This window comes from Amblyomma maculatum, chromosome 5, assembly GCF_055883805.1.
Source record: "Amblyomma maculatum isolate TAMU_Amacu chromosome 5, ASM5588380v1, whole genome shotgun sequence".
Taxonomy (NCBI): domain Eukaryota; kingdom Metazoa; phylum Arthropoda; class Arachnida; order Ixodida; family Ixodidae; genus Amblyomma; species Amblyomma maculatum.
In genome coordinates, this window is record NC_139348.1 from 24,269,225 (window position 1) to 24,293,126 (window position 23,902).

A 23,902-nucleotide genomic window follows, 5' to 3' on the forward strand; every position below is an offset into this window, starting at 1 on the left:
CGCTATTGAGTTTCCTGGTGAGGGCGGAGCCGACACCATTCCCCAGGAGGTATTCTAAAACTTGTACAGTAGACTCGTGATGAACAGAATTCCTTGAAACATTTCCTCAGTGAAAGTTCCCTTCTTTAATGCTTTAGAAGTTTCTTGGGTGCTTTATAAGCAAGTGAACTCGTTTGTCAGCTACTGCAATTGAGTATCACCAGCTGCGTCATTTATTAGCCTCTTTTTACCGCTTACAGCACAAGTGGTGTCATGAATATCAAACCATTCCTTTGTTTTTATAAGCATAATATGTAAAATTTCTTTAAAACAGCATTTTAAAATAATGTTTAAATACAACACATTTCCTAATATATAAATTATAATAACATTAAAAACTCAACCTTAGAGTCTACTTTGACTGTTATGCTAATACTTTATATCATGCAAGCATTATGCAACTCACATTATATTTTTATGAAATTATTTCCATCTTCGGTGCTATATATGGATGGTTTTGCATCTAGCGCTGAAAGACGGTTTTGCTGTTGCAGAGGAGTTGCTGTAATGTTAGCCTTGAAGAAGCTTCAATGTGATCACTGCTGATTTTTTTTTTTTTGCATTTTTGTGCAGGCTTGGAAAAAATTTGGATTGAAATAGGCAAAAGTAGCTAACGTGCCGCACTGTATGTCATATATGCTTCCGAGCGTCCGCTGAGCGACAGTGTTTTTTTATATAATGACTGTTCACGTGTATAGTACACTGACGACATGCCGCTGCAGCATCTATTCCATGTTCTTTCATTTTGGGGCTGCACTCACCATGAAACCCGCGAGCGACAACATGAAACCAGGCAGAAGCCACCCGGCGCCGCTGAAGCAGATACGGAGCGAACAGTGAGCAGGTCGCGTGCCTTGCAGCGGTGGAGAGCGTAACTCGAGGAAAAACGTTCCCATTGCTCCCGCGGCTATTGAGGATGCCGGAAGAAAGAGCGCACTCTCTCCCTCGAGACCGGCCGTGGCTGTACATACCTACCTTGCTATCCACCATGCACACCATAACGACCATTTAGTACACCATAACGACCATGCGCACCATAATGACCATGCACACCATAATGACCATGCACACCATAACAACCATGCCCACCATAACGACCATGCCCACCATAACAACCATGCCCACCATAACGACCATGCACACCATAACAACCATGCCCACCATAACGACCATATGCCCACTACCATAATCCACCATGATCATGGTTCCATCATAACCACCATGAGAAAAATTTCCGACAGGGTAGTGATTTAACTTACTATGCAATAGCCCGCCTGACAGCATCGGGTCCTCGGTCTGCCAAAACCGAACTATGTCATGTTGCCCGCTTGAAGCCGTGTCAGCCTCGCACACGGCTGACACGGCACTACACTGCACTGCTCTGCTGCATGCCCTGGAGGCGCGCTATATACTGACGGGTCCCAGACCGCAATATAGAGACTACCCTCATCAAAATGAGTATTCACCCCTGGACGAGGACATCAGGGAATCAGAGGTTCGAGCAGTACTCGCGAGCCTGAGAAGGAGCACTGCCCCTGGGGCGGATGGTATTACATATAAGATGCTCCAGAACCTTGACGACGAATCAATAACTGCCTTGACCAGTTATTATAATGACGTATGGAAGACCGGTACACTCCCGCAAGAATGGCATCATGCTGACATAAATTTAATTCTGAAACCAGGCAAGCAGCTCGCCCTTCAGAACCTTCGACCCATATCCTTGATGTCGTGTGTTGGGAAACTGATGGAGCATGTAGTGCTCCGGCGGCTGCACCCACACTTGGAAACCAACATCTTCTTCCCTGACACCATGTTCGGGTTCCGGCCGCATCTCTCTACTCAGGATGTTCATCTTCAGCTTAAAGAGGAAGTGATCGATCATCCCGGCAGGACCCAGGCCCGTGCTGTCCTGGCCTTAGACCTGAAGGGGGCTTTTGACAACGTGTCGCACGATGCCATCTTGGAGGGACTAGCGAGTTCACATTGTGGTCAACGAACTTATGATTACGTTAGGGCTTTCCTCATGGCTCGAACTGCTACCCTGGGTATCGGAGACGTACGCTCTGATACGATACGTCTCACTGGTCGAGGCACCCCACAGGGTTCGGTGTTGTCGCCCACATTGTTCAACGTGGCGATGGCAGGACTTCCTCCGACGCTGTCAGAAATTCCTGATCTGCATCATGAGCTCTATGCTGACGACATCACGTTATGGATCACCAAAGTCTCTGACGGCCACATCCAAGACAGCCTTCAAGAAGCAATTGAGATGACACAGCAGTACGCAACTGAGCGCGGGCTTACATGCGCGGCTGAGAAATCAGAACTGCTTGTGATTCGTGCACGAGCGAGGACCCAAGTAGTCGACCGGGAAATCGACTTGCATCTCGAAGGAATTCCCATCCCTAGAGTGGATCGACTAAGGGTACTGGGCCTGTATCTGCAGAGCAACGGCAGAGCGACCTACACTATACAGCTGCTGAAGAAGCAATTCGCGCAGGTGGCGCACTTGATCCGCCGTATTTCCAACAGACGTGGGGGGCTCAAGGAAAGGGATACCATGCGAATCGTGCAGTCGCTATTAATCAGCCGTATGACGTTTCACGCCCCTTATCACAAGTTCAATCGAACTGAACTCAATCATCTGAACATCTTTCTACGATCGGCAGTAAAGACAGCCCTCGGACTTCCCCCGCACACCTCGACACATCGCCTGCTTCAGCTTGGCCTCCACAACACCGCAGAAGAGCTGATAGAAGCCCAAAGGAATGACCAACTCACGCGCCTTCGAGACACTAGAGTGGGCCGGACTGTTAGCCGTAGAATAGGCTACCCGGAGCCGACAACACCGCTGCAACAGAGGTACCATGCCATCTCGCCCAAACTGGCAGCTAAGATCAGGGTCGCGCCAGTTCCAAAGAATATGGACCCCATACTCCACACTGGTCGTAGGACCGCTAGAGTCAAGGCACTCCTGCGCCAGTACAGAGGTGTCCAAACTGTTTTATATGTTGACGCGGCGAGATATCCATCGGGCACAGACGCTATGGCACTAGCTGTTACGGACGCCAACGGCTCATTTAGGATTGCGGGCTCCGTTCGTGGCAGGAACTCGAGCACGACGGCTGAGGAGACTGCCATAGCGGTAACACTCACCTTCATACACCACATGGACACATGTTACATACATCCCGCCAGTCCGACATACACAATAATCACAGATTCACAAGCTGCGTGTCGCGCCTTCGCGGAGAATACATTATCTTTCGAGGCTTCACGCGTGCTCTCACCTATAAACTATCATACCTTTCCCATTGTTAAAATTGTTTGGACTCCTGGTCACTCCTCCCTTCCTGGCAACGAGAGTGCGCACGCGCTCGCCCGAGCAGCAACCTTCCGGGCGCTGTCGACGGAAGCGGAGGGGGAAGTAGACACAGAGGACGCCAGCACAGTTCCACAGTCTTACACCCACATTACACTATATTACCGCACACAAAGTACCGCACACAAAGAAGACCTCTGCCACCGCCGCACCCAACACTCACCAAGGCCGAAGCTGTGGCATGGCGACAACTGCAGACTCACACGTATACAAATTTGTACCACAAACATTTGTTCTTCCCCACCCGCTACCCAGATAAATGTCCCACCTGCCAACAACACCGACCTACACCATACCATTCTGTTTGGGCCTGCCCAAAGCCACCCGGCGGCATTCCACCTGTACCTCACCCCACCCTCTCATCTTGGGAAGATGTCTTGTCCCGCATGGAGCCGGCCGAACAACGCCGGCTAATCGAGCGGGCCGAGAGGATTGCCGTGGCCCATGGGCTTATGGACTGGTTTGTATTCTTTTCTGAGACCGTTTTATTCGCAACAACCCGCAGGACCAGCGACAGCTGTTCTGGCGGGCCTGCAGGATTGAGGCGGCACATGGAGCCCTGGACTGAGGGCTCCACTCAGGAAGAAAAGGAAGTTTACATAATAAATGTTTTTCCTCCTCCTCCTCCTCGCACAACTCACGAACACGCCCAGAGGGCTTAGGCTGAGGAGGGGAGAAATGTCACGCCACTGACGACGAGGAAGGATTGCCCTGGTCTGGGAGAACAAGAGGAAAAAGCGTTGGTGCCTGGGGGCTAGTAGGCTTCACCTTATCTCTGATCCCATTGCCATATCACTGTAAATAAACACCCCTCTGCTATTTCACTGTACCAATATTGCTGTGTATAGACTTCGGGCACAAACTTCGGCGCCTAAGACGTCGTTTGCTCGCTCACGAGGAAGCGCTGTTCTGCGTCTCCAGCTCCAAGCCAGGCCAGTACAAACAGTGTAGTAGAAGATGGGGAAAGATTCTGACCACAAAGCATATCCAGGCAAGAAAATGGGCAGTGCTGGAGAGGGCGGCTGCAGAGGCAGGGCAGTTGCGACATGTTTGGGGTGGAATTTGCACCGATAAAGCAGAGCAGGTAGTGTACACCTGCGGCTGTTCAATGGCGCAAGCCTCCAGGTTTGGAAAACGACGGTGAGTTCCGAGGCAGAGATGACGATCAAGGAGGAAAGCATTGCAGTTTCGTGAACACAGGCACCGACTTGTTTCCGATAGCACTCCAAGTTCTGAATTACGAGAGAAATCCGGGTGGGTGATACTCAAATATTTAGCGGCGAGGTGGAGTGGGCGTACGCTTCTACCAGCTGTTTCAAAGCAAACTAGTTCAACGTCAGCCCAATAGCGTGCTTATGAAGCCAGCATTTAGAAATATGCATTTTTGTGGCTGTGCATGATGGAATGCCAGATAAGGTTCCCTAATTAGGCGGCTGGAGAACGGAGTTTCGAATGTTTTTACCCGACTGCACAGCATCGGCGCAGTCAGCGTATTGAAGCAATCTGCGAGAAAGCAAAACCATATCGACCTGCGAACAAGGTAGGAATTTATAACGAAACGATATATTACTGTTTGCATTTGCAGTAGAAGTAAACCATTACTGAAGGACGCGTTCAGAACAACCATGGCTGTACAGGAACAACGTTGGAATACAACTGATTTAAGTTTCGTTTGACTGTCGCGCACTGCTTCATTGCGGTATTGAAGGGTGACCGAGACTTCACAAGATTCCCCTCTACACGCTACTTGCACCAAAAACATATTCTACCATTATACAATTTCTGACTGCTGTATAGGGAACCTGCAATGAACAGAGACAATAAAACACTAAAACCAGAACTCACGTGTTACTATGTGATATCCAGATATGCAACCTCACTGTCACGCAGGAGCAGGGAAGGTTTGCTCACACACAATCTTTCTTTCTTAGCCAAATTATACGCCTCGATGATTTCCCTGGTCAACACCCCGACCAGTTGACCAGGGAAATCACCGAGGCGTGTAATATGGCTAAGAAAGAAAGATTGTGTGTCATCAAACCTTCCCTGCTCCTGCGTGACTGTGAGGTTGCATATCTGAATATCACATAGTAGCACGTGCGTCCTGGTTTTAGTGTTTTATTGTCTCTGTTCCTTATATAAACGTGCTTCCTGCGATTAAACTTTAGTTGAGAGTCAGCGCTTGTTCCTGTGGTTTCTTGCTTTCGTCCCCATTTGTTCGCGCTGTTTTTTGAATGGTGTATCACCAACTCGCCCGCTTAACTATCCTGCAATGAAGTTTGCTGCGTCGATCGCCGCGCCGCAACACATAGCCTAGCGAGAATAGCAAATGCTTCTCAGGCCGCTTTTTAGGGCGTTTTCACGCCACCTGCATGTGTTTACAGGAATCATATTGTACGCTCTGTCGAAGCCTTGCTTGGCGTGTGTCAGATAACTGGGCTATCGAGAGCACCTGGGCAAGGCAGTTATCTGTCACACACGTATCTATAATCCTGCTGAACATGTTCGGTCGTTTATCGCGAACCATGCGGCTAACAGCAGCATTTTTGAGTCACACTGCGGTACAATTGCAGCGCTACCTATGCAGTGCAGGTTCCCTACACTGGAAAAATGCTTTCATATTGTATCCTGCGTCGCGTGTCACCTTCACGGTTGCCAGCACTTCATCGCGGCAATAGCGGCGAGTGCCTCGTTCATCACGGCGCCCCTAATTATACTGCTCACCGTGACGCGGCAAGCACCTGCTCCGGAAAGAAAGCCTGAGGTGCGCTCGGGTGGGATCCGAAGCGTGCCCATTGGCGCGTAGTAACGCCTTCTCCTAACTTCCTCTTACTTCGCCTGCAAGCCGCTAGGGTCTAGTAGTCGTGTTTTTGCTTGAACGGCCCTTTTAGAGCTGACGCCCAGGCATGGAAAACACGAGAGGCTATGCTCAGACCGAAGCGTTTTCACCTGCGGGGGGGAAGGGTGGGAGGGGTGTGTCATCAGCCCATGTTGGCTCCAGTTCAACTTTGCTTGCGGCCTTTTGAAAGCGTCTGCGTACAAATTGGGTTATCTGTGTCAAACAGTCAGTATTCTAGTTGTGGAAGAGCTCAAGGCGAAGGCTGTACATGCTCGATGAGAAACTGATTGCCGTTGCACGTGCGCATTTTCGGACAATGGGGAAATGCTGCGTCACCGGTCCGTGGCTCGGCCAGCTCGGCCTCCCAAGGACGACGCAAAAGTGGCGGCTTGTTTTACGGATACACGTCTGCACGAACGGCGTCTCGCTGTATCTATCTTAATTAAACGGTGAAAGTGAGATTTTATTGCCGCCAAGACACGTGTCGCATTGCCAAAAGCCTTCGGTTCCGCTCCCTTTGCTGCGTGTCTTTTTTACTGCGTCGCATTACCGCACCAACGTTCGCTCAATGTGCTTTAGCTGGTATTACAAGGAGGTTTGTATTGCCAGTGGGATCTTCCTCATGAATATGTTAAATGGTTAAGTTGTAAATTTGTAGCCTTTTGACTCCTGTGAGCGACAAACGTAGCGCGAGTAAAAGAATGGAATCGCGATCAGTTTGTAGGGAGCAAAGCTATATCGCAGTTATTTTCACTTCACAGATGCATCAACGTCTAAGTAGAAAAAATCTCTATTTGATTTTTTTTGCCTCAGTTGTTAAGCCAGATGGTTAACGCTAGCGTTACAGTTATCCTGTACGTTTTTCGTTTTCTTTGACGCTGATACGTACTTTGCTTGTTCATAAAATCTTTTCCCTTTTTATAATCTCACCGCGTCTCTTTTGCAGACCTACATTCAGGTCATTTTGGTATCACGAGGATTTCATGAAGAGCATGACCGACGAATGAACGGTGGTCGTTTTCCTGCAGTTAAAGATTGGCATTATCGTGACGCGTCTATGTAATTATACGTGGATTAATAAAACCTAGCGTTCGATGCAGCCTAGCTTCACTCATTTATGCCCTTAGTGAAATCACTCAAGCTATGTGATTATTATTCATGTGCTTGCCGAATTAACTTGAAGGTCCTTTATATTCAGAAACGTGCCCGAAGAAATAAGCCCTATGGTGCGTTTACATGACGCGCGACGATAGACGAGGCTAACAAAAGCGAAGCAAGAACGGTGCCATGAAAATGCGCTTGAATACGACGTGACATTTCAGTTGACGTAAAACTTAACAGTAGAAATCCATGTCAAGTAAAGTTGGCTAAACAATTATGGTGTCTATTTTTCTGCCTTATCCGAGCATCGTTATTGCCTCGTTGGCCTTGTTTTTGTTCGAAAAGTATATCAAAATAAAACTCGCCGCTAGTGTTGCGTCACTGTGATGCCACGACCTTATGACGTCACAACGTCATGCGTTTGTTTCGCCCAATTTCGCAGGGAGCGCCAAGCAACTAAAACCTTGCTCAGAGTCGACACGCAGGTTTTAATGGGAGTTATGCTACCATTTACGCTTTCTACCATCGTACTGGCGTCCCCAAAAGGAATGTCGGCAGAAATTACCTACTGCCAGCGCGCCCTTCCCTAGCCATTGGTGCGCTGAAGCGCGACGCGACGGTCCACATCAGTTGCGCCTCCACAGACTGTGCACCGATTTACACAGCACACAGCAGGTGTATTGGCGGCGGATTACTTGATAGCGAGTAACTGTTGCCTAAGTATCCTCGTAGCACAGACAGAAAAAGGAAGGGGTCTGAAGGGGCCCCCGTGGCCGCCCGTAAGTATATCCCAGCCTGCATCGACAGGTAATTTCGTCGGTGTCGATAAAATGTTCTGGCTCAGCAGTGCGGAACGACAGCCCCCGCACGCCGCCTTTTCAAAAGCTTTCGCATACACACACGAAGACGCGTGGCAAGGAAACCCGTTAAAAGAAGCTTATTGGAGCTAGGTCTTGGATGGCGGGTAATACTGCGCTTAGATGCTTCAAAAGTCTGCAGATCCGATCAATCGCTCTGCATCCGCTGCGGTCGTACCGATAATACCACACGAGGGCGGTGAAACATAACTGTTTCCACTGTGAAGTGAGGCAGATGTTGTGCCTATCCTTTAACTAATGTGCAAATCAACTAATTAAGCTGAAAACTTAATCATGCCCTGCTGCACTTTGCCAGTGCTAGACCGCTAGGTTAAACTATGCCAAACAAAGCTTTCGAAACTCTTTGAAAACCTTTGAAAAAAAAAAAACAATTGAATCACGCCTATTTTTTTGCTCCTTGAAACGACAAACCACCTCGTTTTCGTGACTACAAAGGCGATTTAGTGACAATTTACTTATTCTAAACATTCATATGATCATAGACTCGATGTTACGTTTTCATGTTTTCTTTAGCAATGCCGATATGGTTTATTTCTTGACTAGAATTTTTCCCTAAAGCTTCTGTACAGTCTATTAAGCCTATTTTCTGAGAGCAATGTGTTTTGGTGCGCTAGTGATATCCTCCGCTACCTACTTCCTGCTCGTTACATTTTCTGGTTGGATGCGCGGGTATCCCGAAATTGGGGCAGAGTAATGACACCATGCTGATACGACTTTGTGTGACGGCTTCACGGAAATCGTCCTTGCTAAGAATGGTTCGAAGCCTGGCCGTGTTTTACTTAGCAGTTGAGGAAAAATGCGTCGATGGCATAGCGGTCTGGTGCAATTACCAGGAGAGCTAATCTGCTCATACTGCTGCAACACGCCTGGCGTAGTTTGGCGTTGTTCACTTTATTTCTTCGGCTGATAAAGATGGCTAGAGACAAACACATGAACTGGTATTGTCGGTCTAAGGACGTTAGTGCTAAAGCAGCCAGCCGTTTAGTTGTCAGACTGGACGCTATAATAATTTACATTTGAAAAGTACTAAAAATCACTGCTGTTATATTGCCGCGTGCCTCTCGGAACTGAGAAAAAAAATGACGAAACTGAGAGTGGTGCGTGGAACAGATTCGTTCAGTGTCCGCTGCCTTGTACTGGTTACATTTATGGTGGAGCAGCGGGGTACGATTTCCTTTTTTTTCTGAGTTCCACCACTCAAGGGCAACCGAAAGCCACCATGGATTTCACACCGGTTCATCGCAGTTGCAGCCGCCGCCTTCGAGGTCAGTCGCCCAAGTTCAGGCCTCTTTCCTGCATGCCTGTGGCCAACATTCATAGATCCAACGCGGACATTGTGGCTAACGGAGAGTGTTCACCTTTGTTCGTCATCCTCCAGTCTCGAATGCCACCGTCCTTCCATGGCGAGCTTTATGAGGACGCTGAAGACTGGCTGGACCAATTCGAACGGGTCGCCAATTCAAACGGCTGGGATGAGCAAAGGAAGCTTCATAATGTGTACTTTGCTCTCGAAGATTCAGCGCGGAAGTGGTTCATGAACCACAAAACGACACTACCATCATGGGACCTCTTTCGTCGCCAGAGGTTGGCGACCTACACCGCCATACGACCGAAGAGAGCGTGCGGAGGCGGCGCTGAAATCTCGTTGCCAAGCCCCTAACGAAAGTATAGGTTTGTGCTACAAGGACATAATCCGCATTTTTAGGTGTGCTGATCCAAATATGTCAGAAGAGAAGAAAGTGCGCCACCTAATGCAGGGGTGAAACAAGAACTATTTGCTGGGCTTGTGCGCAATCCACCTGGCATGGTCTCAAATTTTCTACGGAGGCCACCACGATAGAACAAACACTTCGACACAGGGCTCAGCACTATAACCGTAACGTGACCGCCATGTCACCGGTCGTCTATGGCTCCGTCTTCAACGGTTTTGATGATGCCTTAAGGGAGCTTATTCGACCTGTGGTCAGAGAGGAGCTGAGACACATTCAGCTACAGGGTCTAACGTCGTCATCGAGGCTTCCATCACTCGCGGAGGTCGTTCGTGAGGAAGTTAGGCAAGTCGTCCCAGAACCGTCTGTGCTTGCATGGTGTGCAGCCACCGCCACCGAGTGTGCCAACGTAGGCATCCGCGCTTCAGCAGCATACCCTCTCTGATTCTAAAAGAGCGAAAACCAATGTGCCTTATCGAAACCAGCACCATAGTGGGTACGACTCTCCCAGAGCCAGAGTGGACACCCTCTACTTTTGTTCCAAGCCCGCGCTGTCCTCCTCTTCTTGCCGAGGCAAGGTTTCCGAGGACTGACGTCTGGTATGCACCTGACAATGGGCCAGTTTGTTACCACTATGGTTAGGCCGGTCACATGTTGATGTTCTGTCCGTACCGCCACGTAGGACTTCGTAGCTTCCATCCGCGTGCACGATGTCCTCGGAGTGGTGAACGACCACCCGAAATCCAGGAGTACCTGTTGGCGCATACGGATCCTCCAGACGTCCCACAATACGGGCCCCACGTCGTTACCTCTTCCCATTATCGTTTTCCAAGTCCACGTCCCTCTACATATCTTACTGGCCGCTCGCCGAAACTAGGAACGGCGACCTGCGGATGTGAGGCCGCTGACGAGCGAATTGCCGAAAATCATCCATCAAGTTTACGACAAGATAACGGCTATCAGACGGTGTCATGTAACGATGAACCTGAGTGCGCAGCGTTGGACATACGGGCTTACACGACGATTTTCTCATTACAGCATATGATGATACGGGGGCGGACAATTGAGTTATGAGCAGTGGGTTAGCAAGGAAATTGGAGAAAGTCAAATTCGCACGGCAGGGGACACCTTATTACTCCGGCTGGAAGATGCGTTGCGAGAGTTGTAATTAAAGACCTATTTATTTTCTACCTTGTTTTGTTCCACCGACTAAAGATGTTTTGTCTGGATCATAGTTTCCGTGTTTACATTTTATTTATTCTTGTACCAATAATGCGCTAATTTCTGTAATTTGTGCATTTTTTGTTTGAAGTTCCTGTTTATTTAGAATTTATTTTCACTGTTTCTCGTTAGTATTCTATTATATTTTTTCTCTGCACGGCTGTATATTCTTTTTTCACTGCCTAGTATGTTACCTGCTAATCTTATCCATTCTGTCATAGGAGGTCCCCCGGACAGTTGATACTTCGGGACCTCCTTCTGTAATACTAATAATCCATGTACATGTACCTCATAGTGAAAAATAAAGATGATGATGAAGATGATGATGAAGGGATTTATTTATGTTGGTGACTTCCTTGTTCTTACCCCATTGTTCGCGAGACGTCATACTCGGCTTACACTTCTCACAGGCTAACGGTGCGATAAATAATTTGCAAGAATCAGGAATGACGTCTTCGCTGAGCCAAGCCATTGCGAGATCTAGCATCGACGGTTCATCAACGCCAGTCTTAAGTATTACAGCTGTTGATGGTACGGTCCCGCCATGGTGCAGCATTATGGTCCTGGTAGAAAGCGACTCACCATGTGACCGCGACGTCTGGCAGAGAGGAACGTGGGCCTGCTTCTTGAGAAAGGGATCTGCGCTACAAGGGGACTTCTTCGCCTGCGGGATGTTTGTGCGATGCTCTGGATTATGAATTTCGGGACCGAGTTTCGGCACATTGTGAATGGAACGGCAATCGCGTATGTCAACGACTTTATTGAGCCAGAAAACATATGTTCTCTGGCGCCGCCGTCTTCAGCCAGATGTGATGCGCACGACATTCTATCAAATGTGGACATTATTCCCAATCTGTCGGTGTTTGAGCGGCGGCGACTACTAGAGCTGCTTCAGGATTTTGCTGGAGGCTTTGCAACGTCATCGAAAGTTGGGCGTACCCCAGTAGCCAAACACGCGGAGACCAAGACGAGTTCCCAACATCCATACCGAGTGTCGTCAACGGAACGAGAGACTATTCCAAGCCAGGTGCAGTAAATGTTTACCGACGATGTGGTGCAGCCGTCTACCAGCCCGTGCGCTTTGCCTGCAGTGTTGGTGAAGAATAAAGACAACACCTTGCGTTTCTGCGTCGATTAATGTAAGTTAAATCAGGTAACGAAACGGGACATATACCCAATCCCACGTATCGTAGACGCATTGCACAGGTAACACAAGGCCAAATATTTCTCGTCGCTTGACCTCAAGAATGGCTACTGGCAGATAAAAGGGGACGAATGGGATAGAGAGAAAACAGCGTTCCTCACCGGCGACGGCCTTTATGAATTTATAGTGCTTACTTTCGGTCCCTGTTCTGCGCCAGCATCCTTCCAGCGAGTGATGGACACCGTTCTCGCTGGACTGAAGTGGCAAGCGTGCCTGGTTTATCTCGATGATGCCGTCGTTTAAGGAGCACCTCGACCGGCTGCGAATGGTGCTACAGGCGCTACGTTCAGCCCAACTGGCGATGAAACCACAGAAATGCCACTTCGAATTCCAGGAGTTCCGCTTTCTTGGCCATGCTATTAGTGCCGAGGGCATGAAACCAGATCCCGACAAGACTGCTGCTGTGAAAAATTTCTCGGGCCCAACCGACCAAAAGTCCGTTAGAAGGTTTTTTGGGCTTTGTGCCTATTACAGCCGTTTCGTCGAGAATTGTTATGTGATTGCCGAGCCTCTTAAGCGTCTTACCCGAGACAATGTTGCCTTTGCGTGGCAAGATGATCAAGAGGATGCCTTCAACAAATTGCGCCAGCGACTACAGGCCGCCCCGATACTTGCCTATTTTGACGAAAGCGCTGCTATTCATACCGATGCCAGCAATTTTAGACTTGGTGCCGCTCTGATTCAGTGCAAAATGGCACTGAGAAAGTTATCGCTTACGCGAGTCGCTCTCTATCAAAAACAGAAGGAAACTACTCAACCACAGAAAAGGAATGTCTCGCGCTAGTTTGGGCGATAAGTAAATTTCGACCCTTTCTTTACGGCCGCCCTTTAAGGGCTGTGAGCGGCCACCATTCGTTATGCTGGCTTGCCAACCTCAATGACCCCTCTGGACGGCTTGCAAGGTGGAGCCCCCGCCTCCAAGAGTACGACATTCCGGTTGTAAACAGGTGCGCCCGTAAGCACAACGACGCCGACTGCTTGTCGCGTGCACCAGTTGATGCTGCCCCTCCCGACAGCGAAGACAACGACTTCCCGTTTCTTGCTGTAGTCACGACCACCGATTTGGCCCAGCGTCAACAGGCTGACCCCGGTTAACGCCTGCTTATTGAGCACCTCGAAGGCCTTCAGGTAGCTGTCCCACGTGCTTTCGCACGGGGTTTATCCTCCTACAGCATTCGCGATTGCGTCCGATATAAGATAAAATTTCAGCACAACAAGGAAACCTTTCTTCTGGTTGTGCCGTCCGACCGCCGGCCATAAATCTTGCACGCATGCCACGACGAGCTTTCGGCTGGTCATTTAGGAGTCACGCGAATATTAGCACGCATTCAGCAAAAGTACTCTTGGTCTACGTTGCTGCCATCAGTCCAGCACTACGTGAGAACATGCCGAGATTGCCAGCGGCGCAACACACCGCCGCTGTAGCCTGCAGGGCTCCTTCAGCCGACACCTCCGCCAACACCCCCTTTCCAGCAAGTGGGTGTGAATCGTCAGGGCCCTTCCCCAACGTCCGCATCAGGGCACAGATGGCTAGTAGTGGCTACGGACTACTTAACGCGATGTGCCGAGACACAGGCACTTTCCCGTGCAATTGCTGCTGAAGTAGCCCAGTTTTTGCTCAAGACCATCGTATGGCGCCACGGTGCCCCATCGGTTAATATTACTGACCACGGTACAGCCTTTACGGCCGAACTAATGCAGACTCTCTTCAGTGGTACCCGCACAAGTTATCGTAGAACTACTGCTTACCATCCGCAAACAAACTGACTGACTGAACGCCTCAATAGAAATCTTGCAGACATGGAAATCAAGCCCTTCCGTATGGAACTTTTGCATACAACACGGTTGAACAGGAGACGACCTATCTTGCACCATTCCAGCTAGCCTACTGTCATCCCGTCACCGCAATGTTGGATGCTATGCTACTGTCCCCCGTTAATAATTAACTGATTATTAACGATGCGCCCTTAACGGTGCGCACACTCCCAGACACCCTTAGAGTGAGGGGAGGTAGCTGTTCATGTCGCAAAGGAGATGCTCTCGGCCAGTGTGGCAAGCTCAGCCGGAATTCAACTACCTTGTAGTGACCGAAGGGTATGCTGTTTGTTGGCCAGCTGTCGCCTGTTCAAGCCAGAGTAAGGGTCGGAGTCAGAAGTAACAAACAAAACAAACTTTATACACAGCAAGAGACGATACAGAGGAATACACAAGAACACTTGAAATGCACAGGCGAGAGGTTCACAGAAAAACAAACGCTAAGCATGCAACTACAGAAGTATTCAATAACACAGAGGCTTTACAACACAGATCACACTCGAGAGAGTCACATAAAAAGAAACACCAAATTGTTCACCGGGCACTGTTGCAGTCCGACGCCTCGAGAGTCACGATGTGGCCGCCATGCAAGACGAGCGCCGCTCCCTCGCAGGTCCGTGGGCTTGCCAGCAGCGGGTGATCCCCTGGAGTCCAGTTGTCGCACTTGCGAACACGCCGAAATCGCTGACTGACTGTCTGACTGACTGACTGACTACAGAAGCGGCGCGGCCTCTATAAATAGGGCGCGCCGCGTCTGTCTGTTAAGGCGCGCTAAGGCTAGCGCGCACACACACTTAGCTTCGCTGGTTAAGGCGCTCCCTTTCCTCCCGTCGAGCCGCGCGTCGTCATTGGCTAGGACCCGTAGGAAATTCTGGAGAGCTCTGGCATATTCCGGACTGATTAATCACCGTCATCGCCGGGTGATGAAAAAGAGGGTGACGGCGACGCGTACAAAGCTACCCGCTCTCTTGCGCCGGGAAGGAGGCTTTTCTCGAACCATGTGAAAACTTCCATGCGGCGCCGTACAGGCCTCGCGCCGCGCCGGGTTGATAAATATGTGCCCCGATTTCGTGACACTGCCCTTTCCTTAAAGAATATTGCCCTCAGTTCAGTTCAGGCGTTCAGTCGTGTCCGACTCTTCGTGACCCTATGGACCATGTCACGCCACGCTTTCCGGTCTCTCACTATCTTCTTAACATCACATAGCTTCATCTGCAATGCCTCGAGAATGCCATCTAACCATCGCGTTCGCTGCCTACCCCTTCTCCGGCGACCCTCAACCTTTCCCAACATCAAATCATTCTCCAGCGACTCCTCTCTTCTCATCAGATGACCAAAGTAGCTGAGCTTTAACTTTAGAATTTGACCCTCCAATGAGCAGTCAGGGTTTATGGTCGACAATATCGACTGATTTGATCTTCTGGCTGTCCAAGGAACTCTAAAGAGTCTTCGCCAGCACCACAATTCAAACGCGTCAATTCTTCGGCAGGTCAGCCTTTTTCACAGTCCAACTCTCGCATCGATACATCACAAATGGACAGACCATAGCACGGGTTATACGTATCTTGGTTGGTAGACTAATGTCTCTGCTCTTTACTAGGCGGTCAAGGCTAACCATTGCTCTCTTTCCCAGAAGCAGGCGTCTCCTAATTTCATGGCTGCAGTCTCCTTCCGAGGTAATCTTGGCGCCCAAGAACAGAAAATCTGTCACAGCTTCCACTTCTTGTCCATTGATGCTCCAGGACTTGATAGGGCAAGACGCCATGGTCTTCGTCTTTTTAATGTGTATTGAGAATATTGTCCTACAATATTCTCAATACACACGAACATCGTGCGCACATGCATGCGCTCACAAACTTCATGGGAAAATGCCCACATCACGCACAGACATTGCACAAATTTCACGAATTGCACCCACAAATTACAATGCACACATCAGAAGTCTCACAAGTTCTTTCGCTGATGACAAATGTTTTCACACAATACTACATGATGTTCACAAACATAGTAACACACTGTTGTCGGATACACATAGGAATCAACAACACACAGCTTTTCAAATGCGAAGCGCACAAACCTAAATATCCGAACACAATTCCAACTTGCGATCAGTGCGTGACACGCTTCTGTCTGTAAGGAATTTTGTCTTCGCACTAGGTCCTAGCAACTGAGGTGCTTCCATGTTCCTAGATCGGGCTTCTGCAAATTCCTTAAGGCCTGACTGATAGTCACCTTGCAAATCACAAAACCACTGTGTGCCGATAAATGCCCCTACAACCAGTTACGCCGATGGATACACGGGAACCTGCGCCAACGTGTACAGACCAACAAAAAGAATCACTGTAGTATTGCTCTTTTCTAAGCGCCGGCATTCATTGCGCTGAAGGTGAACTATTCCGAGTAATGTTCCCATAAGCAGGAGAAACACTTGGGCTACCTGCATCAACTACGGCCTAGGCATTCCTGACTTGATTTTCTGTGTCGTCTCTTTCTTTTCGGTTTCCTCCGGCTTCTCAGGGCTTTGCTTTCCTCGCCTTCCCCTTTTCTTTTTAGGTTCACTGCAGCGCACCGCCACGTAACTTTGACGAGCATCCTCGGAAAATGTTGCGCCCTTGATATTGCCCAACACAAAATCGTAGATAGGGCGTCCCATGCACAGGGCTGTCAGATTTCCAGAATAATATTGCGTCTGCACTTCAAATGTTGCCTCTGGTAGCAACTCAATTGAGCCGTCAATTAGCCTCACAGGGCACGTCTCACCAGTCAGATCATTCTCCTGAATCAAACTGCGTCTAACGATTACGGCACTGCTACCTGTATCTCGTAGCATAGAAACTGATTTTCCTCCTATCGTTCCCCTCGAAACCGGCATCCGATTCACCGCAGATCCAGGTTGCGCATGTATTACGGCGTTCACCACCCGGAGTTTCTTGTCCTTCTTCCAATTAGCAACTCTCTCTGCTTCCTCCTCCTCTAGGCTGTGCACCACGCGGACTTTCTTGCCGTTCTTCAGCTCAACAAAGCCATCGGCATGTTCTTCCTCCAGGCGACATTCCCACTCTGACAGAGCCTTTGCGCATTCCGCCTGCGGAGCTGCCCTGTCAGCGTCGGGACACGACATCGCTTTGTGGCCCTTCTGTCCGCATTTGTAACACGAGGATGGATTGTTGGTTGCGAGTTTGCGGCAGTTAGGTGCATAATGGCCTAGTAGTCCACAGAGATAGCACCTCGGGGGTGACCTTACGCTAGGTTGTGTCTGCCAGAATTCGGGCTTTCGAGAGGTTTCAGAATTTGCATTCCTGCTCAAATTTTCGCCTCCCTGGGCTTCCAAATATTGGTCTGCGAGATCCATCATTTCGTCCAATATATGCGCTTTTCTTTCTTTTTACTAAAGCGACACACCAGGGTGCCAGCTGCCCAGGAATTGTTCCTTAATTAGGATTTCGCGAAGTTCGCCGTACTCTAGTTTAATTTTGGGAGTTCAGTCCAGCGGTCAAAATAATGACTCAATCGCGCAACACACTGTGTTGCCGTTTCGCCGTCCACAGGTTTACCAGTCCTGAACTTCTCAAGAAACCCATCCATCGTAAATCTCAGCCTTTTAAGTAATGCAGCTTTCACCTTGTTATAGCTGCCTGCATCCTCAGGAGGCAGTCTTCCAAATACACTTAATGCTTCGTCGCTAAGGAAAGTGCTCAAGATGGTAGCACATTCACTGTCTGTTCGGTTTGCATTTATGGCTATCCTTTCGAAGCGCAAGAGGAACGCGTTGAGATCGTCTCTTCTCTCGTCGTATTTCGAGATCAATTTACTTGCGTCCATCCGCAAACTGCGATGTCATTCACTGGGACTATGCGCTTCAGCAAAACCATTGTTGTTCGTTGAACTTTGGAGCTGAAGTTTCATAGTAAGTAATTCCTTTTGCCGCTGAAATTCCTCTTCCCGCTCCTTTCGAGCCGTCTCTCTTTCCCTTTCTGCTCTCTCTCCTTCTTCCTTTTCTCTCTCTCTTTCCTCTTTTTTCTCTCAGGCTAACCCATTTGCGCAGTTCGGAACCGGACAACCCCAGCTGGGTGGCAGCCTCAACCAGCTCTTTCAGATTCATATCTGAAGCGCGGACCGTTTGGGTGTAGCCTAAAGTCTGCTTAGCGATCCTCGCCTAACGCTTCCGCGCGGCACTACCTCTCGCTATCGCTCTGCTGCTACACATTTTATGGCCTGTTGGTAAACTCCTCCAACTCGTACCCTCTTTACACGGCTGGCTTAACCACCGTTACGCTTAACCGAGGTTACCAAACTGAACCACGTTTACCGCCAATCGCGGTTAGCTGTGCTTACATAGCTCGCCGCCGTTTTCGGTTACGGCCGCCATTGCCCATAAAGTACAACCGAAGCAACGCGGTGATATGCGGAACGAAGCAGCATTTACAAATATTTTATTTATATTGTAGTTTCCGGACTGCCGTCCGGCAAGGTGTCAACAACGCGGTGAAGCCCCGTACGATGGCAGCACCTCATCGACCATCGTAACACTGCCGCGTTGGCCCCTCCTCCCGCAGACCGTACACGAACGACACGACGGTTCGCTAGCGCCGACGTCAGAAACAATGCGTGCTAAATTTATTGGCATCTGGAATACTGAGCCGAATTATGGAATAGAATCACTCCTGATCACTGACCAGCGGCAAATTGCTGTCAAGACCGATAACCGCAATACTATCAAGTTTCTGTTCAAGACAGCTGCCGCCGGTACATTGCGGCTCACCGTTCTGCTTACTAGTAGCTCTGCGATTAATGTATCACCAGTTTATCATATCGTTATTTCACGGCGGAAGAATAGGATTCACAATAAGGATGTTTCATGAGTACACCATTTCGACAGCGTTGATCAATTCCAAAGCGCCGATCGCCGCGGCTTCGAAGAAAAATAATTTAGGCCTATCGACGACTAGGGGGTTACGCACCCCGCCGTAGTTAGCCGTGCTCGCTCGCTTCACCGCCGCAGGAAGTGTAACGTTCCTCAGCCTGCTCGCAGCATCCCGCACTACAAGCTTTGCGAACTTGTGCACTTTAATTATAAAGCTAAGACCGCGCATTTTGTGACGTTCCGCGCTCAGCACCAAGTTGCACAAACGATACTGCAAACACAGGACGGGGCTTCAGTACTCAGACACTTGCCTGTAGGCCGTAACCGAAGACGGCGGGCGGCACAGTAGACACCGGCCATTCAATACGGGCAAACGAGTACACTGCTGAAGCACACACGGTCGCACGCTTCGCGCACTCGAGTGCCGACGAGCAGCCTCAGTCAACAGACGCCGCCATAACCTCGGTTAACGACGCAAACCGAGGTCGCAAAACTCGGTTTGCGGTAACCACGGTTAAGGGTGTAACTGTGGTTTGGTCTGCCGTGTAAATGGGCTAACCACGGTTTCGCGTAACCGCAGTTACGCTAACCGTGGTTAACTCTGCCCGTGTAAAAAGGGTATTAGCGATCCTCGCCTAACGCTTCCGCGCGGCACTACCTCTCGCTATCGCGACAGAAGGGTATGGCAGTTTGGTGCCCAGCTGTCGCCGGTTCAAGCCAGAGTAAGATTCAGAGTCGGAAGTAACAAACAAAACAATATTTATACACAGCAAGAGACGACACAGAGGAACACACAAGAACACTAAAAACGTACAGACGAGAGGTTCACGAAACACAAACGCTAAGCATGCAACTACAGAGGTATTCAATAACACAGAGGCTTTACAACACAGATCAAACACGAGAGAATGACATAAACAAACACCAATTGTTCACCAGGCACTGTTGCAGTCCGACGCCTCGAGAGTCACGATGTGGCCGCCATGCAAGACGAGCGCCGCTCCCTCGCAGGTCTGTGGGCTTGCCAGCAGCGGGTGATCCCTGGCAGTCCAGTTGTCGCACTTGCGAACACGCCGCAATCGCTGACTGGCTGACTGATTGACTGACTACACAAGCGGCGCGGCCTCTATAAATAGGGCCCGCCGTGTCTGTCTGTTAACGCGCTAAGGCTAGCGCGCACACACACTTAGCTTTGCTGGTTAGAGCGCTCCCTTTTCCTCCCGTCGAGCCGCGCGTCCTCATTGGCTAGGACCCGTAGAACATTCTGAAGAGCTCTGACATATTCCAGACTGATGAATCACCGTCATCGCCGGGTGATGAGAAAGGGAGTGACGGCGACGCGTACAAAGCTACGCGCTCTCTCGCGCGGGGAAGAAGGCTTTTCTCGAACTTTGTGGAAATTTCCATGTGGCGCCGCACGGGCCTCGCGCCGCGCCAGCTTGATAAAAATGTGCGCCGATTTCGTGACAGCTACCCATAAGTCATGGCGACGATGCCACCAACGCCTATGCGGACGTCGACATATTTCTGCAGCGGGCCGAAGAAGCGCGCCAGCTCGCACGGTGCCGCATTCAACATCAACAACACCGCGATGCCAGTCGGTACAACCTCCGACACCGACACATTCACTACCAGCCTGGCGATCTTGTATGGCTGTGGACACCAGTGCGCTGCGGAGAACTCTCCGAGAAGTTACTTCGCCTTTACTTTGGGCCATACGAGGATTCGACGTCTTAGTAACGTGACCTACGAAGTTGTTCCTCGGGTTCAACGACACTCAATACGGCGGCGCTCAAGTGCTGTAACTGTTCATGTAGTGCAGATGAAACCGTATTATGAAAGGCAGTGACCTTTTGCGCGTGTGCAGCTTTGTGTTCCCTGCTTCTCCTGTGTGTATATAGCTTGAGGACGCTCCCAACGTCGAGTCGCTGCTTTCGAAGAGGGGGAGTAATGCCGCGCGCTTCTCGGAATCGAGAAAGAAGAAGACGAAACTGAGTGTAGTGTGTGGAACAGATCCGTTCAGTGCGCATTGCCATGTACTTTTACAATATTTATATGCGTCATATGCTAAACTATCTCACTATAAGTGTAGTTGCCGTATTTTGTTCCTGCCATTTATGCACTTAGGTCTTATGATAACCCCGTAAAATGACAAGAGCTTTGTATTTGAGCGTGTGTCTAGATAGGAAAATATCTTCCTTTGCTATGTGAAAAATAGTTTTGTTACAATATATAGCTCTGCATTTAATTTACCCTTTCTAATTCTTCATTCAAGCATGAATGCCAAACCAATATCAAAACTTGTTCTATTATTTCACACCTTTTCTTGTACGTACTGGTAAATTCACTTCCATATAATCTAAACTAGGGCTTCCGACTAACAGCGTGTCTAAGTAACAAAACATATTGTAAGCACTGTGAGTGACCTTCATCTTCATCTCAGCGTAATCATCATCGGTCATCGGGTCGTGCGAAGAAGACAAAGTGTTGCTCAGCTGTGGCTAGTCGGTAGCTGCTGCTTCGGCCTACCTGAAGTAAAAAGGTGAATTTGCTGGTGCGTTCTTCTGCCTCACAAGTGGTGGAGGTGACTCCTGATCCCAGCGTCCTCAACGCGGCACCCCCTGGAGCTCCGTTCCGGTCGTGTTCTTGGCGGCACATCAACCGCCATGGCGCAGTCACATCCCCCTGCTCTCACCGTTCCGGCGCCTGTAGCTACCGATGGGCATCCCACGGCTGCCCATGCCACCTCTGCACCACTGACGTCCCAAGGTGCACTTGCTCAGCACCATTTGACCCACCCAACTTGGTCAGTTACCTCACGTCAGCGCGACCCTCCGGTTTTCGCCGGTCTCCGCGGTGACGACGTCGAAGACTGGCTACAGCAGTACGATCGGGTGAGCGCTTTTAACGGTTGGGACGCTTCTATGAAGCTACTCAACGTCTCATTCTACCTGAGTGACGTGGCTAAGACGTGGTTCCTCAACCATGAGGACGCCATTCCTGACTGGCCTCAATTCACGACACAGATCCGCCAGATATTTGGAACTGTTGGTGCTGGTCCGGCCTCTTTTCAAAAGAAGCTAGAGACCCGTGTGCAGCTTCCAGGAGAGACATACACATCCTACATTGAGGACGTACTCGCCCTTTGCCGGCGAGTTAACAATGGCATGGTCGAGGCTGAACGTGTCGGACATATTTTAAAAGGAATTGGCTCTTTTGCCTACGCAGCTCTAGCTGCCCAAAATCCCGTCACGGTGGCAGACATTCGTGCCACTTGCCAGCGACTTGACTATCTACAGTCGCGCCGCCTCAACAACACCTGGGATCCGAGCCAAATTCCCGAAACTGATCTGCGCACCATCATACGATCTATAATACGGGAAGAGCTCCACAATGATATTTCGTCGGTTCCTGCCTTCTCACGCCCACCTGCTCAATCTACTGGGTTGCGTGGCATTATCAAGGAGGAGCTTACTTCACTCAATCGTCCCATGGCTACAGAACCACCAGCCCCTCCCTACGTTCCGACGTACGCTGAAGTCACTGCGGCTCCTCCTCCTTGTCCTCCTGTCCATCACGCGCCTGTCCCACCCAGCCTCGCCGCCCTGTCCCCGCGACCACCGGTGTATGGTAATTGGCGGCCTCTCCCACCTCGTCCAGTATGTTTCTACTGCGGAATCCGCGGCCATGTAACACGCGTTTGTCGCCGACGACTGCGAGATGAGCGTGCGAGCTATGGGTACGTTCGACGTGACGACGCCTACCAGCTTCCTCCTCGCCAGTACTACACCGATAATGACCTCCGTCCCTCTTCCTCCCCGTCGACTTCTCCTGACCGGTCTAGGACAGCACGGCCATCGCGTCGTCGCTCCCCGTCACCCTTTCGCCGGACTTCGTCGCCCCTTCGCCCTCCATCTTCAGCTTCTGCCCGCCAAACGGAAAACTAACCTGTGCAGTTTCCGGAGGTAAAACTGCACCGCCTGTCGTCGCTCCAATTCCTCCTCTGCTCCCATCAAACATGTTGACTGTATTCCTTGAGGGACATGAACTGGAAGCTTTAATTGATACCGGCGCCGCTATTTCTATTATGAAACTTGACTTGTGTTTAAAACTGCGAAAAGTGCGCACACCTTATACCGGTCCTCCTTTACGTGCTGCAAATGGACAGAATATTAACCCTTGTGGAGCGTGTACAGCCCGAGTCACCATTGATGGCATCTTGCACTTCATTGAGTTTGCTGTCCTATCCTCCTGTGTCCATCAACTCATCTTCGGCTGGGATTTCCTCCAAAACGCCTCAGCAGTCATTACGTGTTCCCCTCCCACTATTGAAGTCACTGAATGCAACATTCTTGCCGATAGAGAACCACTTTCTTCCCGTGTAGTTATGCTTGCCGATCACGTCCTCTATCCGGGCAACGAAGATATTCTATCTGTGACTTCTGACGCCGTCACCGATGGCGACGTCCTGATTACACCCAGCCCTCGTCTCCTGTCAAGAGGTATTATCATCATCGTGTCCCTTCTTCGCTTCTCCAGCGGTTCTTCTCTTCTCGCCGCATTCAACACCACATCAGAGCCCATTCTTCTGCGACGCGACTCTACTGTTGCATCAATTGCTTTCGCCCAGCCTGTCACACTTCTTCCCATTTCCACCTCCGATCGCTCTGATTCATCCCCTGCCTCGCTCAGTGCAGCACTTCGCCACACGATCAGCACCGACCTGACAACAGACCAGACAGACGCATTGCTCGCTGTATTGAACAAGCACGCAGACTCGTTCGACGTCAATTCCGGCACACTGGGTCAAACCGCTGCAGCAACGCATCGCATACTCACCGACGGAT